Below are 3,182 nucleotides of genomic sequence, written 5' to 3' on the forward strand. Positions count from 1 at the left end.
GTGATCTAGACCCAGATGAAGTGTGTGTGAATGTGAGGCTCAGTATGTGAGGGACCAGTCTCAGGGTCCAGTGATCCAGACCCAGCTGAAGTGTGTGTGAATGTGAGGCTCAGTGTGTGAGGGACCAGTCTCAGCGTCTAGTGATCCAGACCCAGCTGAAGTGTCTGTGAATGTGAGGATCAGTGTGTGAGGGACCAGTCTCAGGGTCTCGTGATCCAGACCCAGCTGAAGACTGTGTGAATGTGAGGCTCAGTGTGTGAGGGACCAGTCTCAGGGTCCAGTGATCCAGACCCAGCTGAAGTGTGTGTGAATGTGAGGCTCAGTGTGTGAGGGACCAGTCTCAGGGTCTAGTGAACCAGACCCAGCTGAAGTGTGTGTGAATGTGAGGATCAGTGTGTGAGGGACCAGTCTCAGGGTCTCGTGATACAGACCCAGCTGAAGACTGTGTGAATGTGAGGCTCAGTGTGTGAGGGACCAGTCTCCTGGGTCCTGTGATCTAGACCCAGCTGATGTGTGTGTGAATGTGAGGCTCAGTGTGTGAGGGACCAGTCTCAGGGTCCAGTGATCCAGACCCAGCTGAAGTGTGTGTGAATGTGAGGATCAGTCTGTGAGGGACCAGTCTCAGGGTCTAGTGATCCAGACCCAGCTGAAGTGTGTGTGAATGTGAGGATCAGTGTGTGAGGGACCAGTCTCAGGTTCTCGTGATCCAGACCCAGCTGAAGTGTGTGTGAATGTGAAGCTCAGTGTGTGAGGGACCAGTCTCAGGGTCCAGTGATCCAGACCCAGCTGAAGTGTGTGTGAATGTGAGGCTCAGTGTGTGAGGGACCAGTCTCATTGTCTAGTGATCCAGACCCAACTGAAGTGTGTGTGAATGTGAGGATCAGTGTGATAGGGACCAGTCTCAGGGTCTAGTGATCCAGACCCAGATGAAGTGTGTGTGAATGTGAGGTTCAGTGTGTGAGGGACCAGTCTCAGGATCCAGTGATCCAGACCCAGCTGAAGTGTGTGTGAATGTGAGGATCAGTGTGTGAGGAACCAGCCTCAGGGTCCAGTGATCCAGACCCAGCTGAAGTGTGTGTGAATGTGAGGCTCAGTGTGTGAGGGACCAGTCTCAGGGTCCAGTGATCCAGACCCAGCTGAAGTGTGTGTGAATGTGAGGCTCAGTGTGTGAGGGACCAGTCTCAGGGTCCAGTGATCCAGACCCAGCTGAAGTGTGTGTGAATGTGAGGATCAGTGTGTGAGGGACCAGTCTCAGTGACCAGTGATCCAGACCCAGCTGAAGTGTGTGTGAATGTGAGGATCAGTGTGTGAGGGACCAGTCTCAGTGATCAGTGATCCTTACCCAGCTGAAGTGTGTGTGAATGTGAGGATCAGTGTGTGAGGGACCAGTCTCAGGGTCCAGTGATCCAGACCCAGCTGAAGTGTGTGTGAATGTGAGGCTCAGTGTGTGAGGGACCAGTCTCAGGGTCCAGTGATCCAGACCCAGCTGAAGTGTGTGTGAATGTGAGGCTCAGTGTGTGAGGGACCAGTCTCAGTGTCTAGTGATCCAGACCCAGCTGAAGTGTGTGTGAATGTGAGGCTCAGTGTGTGAGGGACTAGTCTCAGGGTCTAGTGATCCAGACCCAGCTGAAGTGTGTGTGAATGTGAGGCTCAGTATGTGAGGGACCAGTCTCAGGGTCCAGTGATCCAGACCCAGCTGAAGTGTGTGTGAATGTGAGGATCAGTGTGTGAGGAACCAGTCTCAGTGTCTAGTGATCCAGACCCAGCTGAAGTGTGTGTGAATGTGAGGCTCAGTGTGTGAGGGACCAGTCTCCGGGTCTCGTGATCCAGACCCAGCTGAAGTGTGTGTGAATGTGAGGATCAGTGTGTGAGGGACCAGTCTCAGGGTCCAGTGATCCAGACCCAGCTAAAGTGTGTGTGAATGTGAGGCTCAGTGTGTGAGGGACCAGTCTCAGGGTCCAGTGATCCAGACCCAGCTGAAGTGTGTGTGAATGTGAGGCTCAGTGTGTGAGGGACCAGTCTCATTGTCTAGTGATCCAGACCCAACTGAAGTGTGTGTGAATGTGAGGATCAGTGTGATAGGGACCAGTCTCAGGGTCTAGTGATCCAGACCCAGATGAAGTGTGTGTGAATGTGAGGATCAGTGTGTGAGGAACCAGTCTCAGGGTCTAGTGATCCAGACCCAGCTGAAGTGTGTGTGAATGTGAGGATCAGTGTGTGAGGAACCAGCCTCAGGGTCCAGTGATCCAGACCCAGCTGAAGTGTGTGTGAATGTGAGGATCAGTGTGTGAGGGACCAGTCTCAGGTTCTCGTGATCCAGACCCAGCTGAAGTGTGTGTGAATGTGAAGCTCAGTGTGTGAGGGACCAGTCTCAGGGTCCAGTGATCCAGACCCAGCTGAAGTGTGTGTGAATGTGAGGCTCAGTGTGTGAGGGACCAGTCTCAGTGTCCAGTGATCCAGACCCAGCTGAAGTGTGTGTGAATGTGAGGATCAGTGTGTGAGGGACCAGTCTCAGGGTCTAGTAATCCAGACCCTGCTGAAGTATGTGTGAATGTGAGGCTCAGTGTGTGAGGGACCAGTCTCAGGGTCTAGTGATCCAGACCCATATGAAGTGTGTGTGAATGTGAGGTTCAGTGTGTGAGGGACCAGTCTCAGGATCCAATGATCCAGACCCAGCTGAAGTGTGTGTGAATGTGAGGATCAGTGTGTGAGGAACCAGCCTCAGGGTCCAGTGATCCAGACCCAGCTGAAGTGTGTGTGAATGTGAGGATCAGTGTGTGAGGGACCAGTCTCAGGGTCTCGTGATCCAGACCCAGCTGAAGTGTGTGTGAATGTGAGGCTCAGTCTGTGAGGGACCAGTCTCAGGGTCCAGTGATCCAGACCCAGCTGAAGTGTGTGTGAATGTGAGGCTCAGTGTGTGAGGGACCAGTCTCAGGGTCCAGTGATCCAGACCCAGCTGAGGTGTGTGTGAATGTGAGGCTCACTGTGTGAGGGACCAGTCTCAGTGTCCAGTGATCCAGACCCAGCTGAAGTGTGTGTGAATGTGAGGATCAGTGTGTGAGGGACCAGTCTCAGTGACCAGTGATCCAGACCCAGCTGAAGTGTGTGTGAATGTGAGGATCAGTGTGTGAGGGACCAGTCTCAGTGATCAGTGATCCTTACCCAGCTGAAGTGTATGTGAA

The sequence above is a fragment of the Pristiophorus japonicus genome, unplaced genomic scaffold (genome assembly GCF_044704955.1).
Source record: "Pristiophorus japonicus isolate sPriJap1 unplaced genomic scaffold, sPriJap1.hap1 HAP1_SCAFFOLD_91, whole genome shotgun sequence".
Lineage (NCBI taxonomy): Eukaryota > Metazoa > Chordata > Chondrichthyes > Pristiophoridae > Pristiophorus > Pristiophorus japonicus.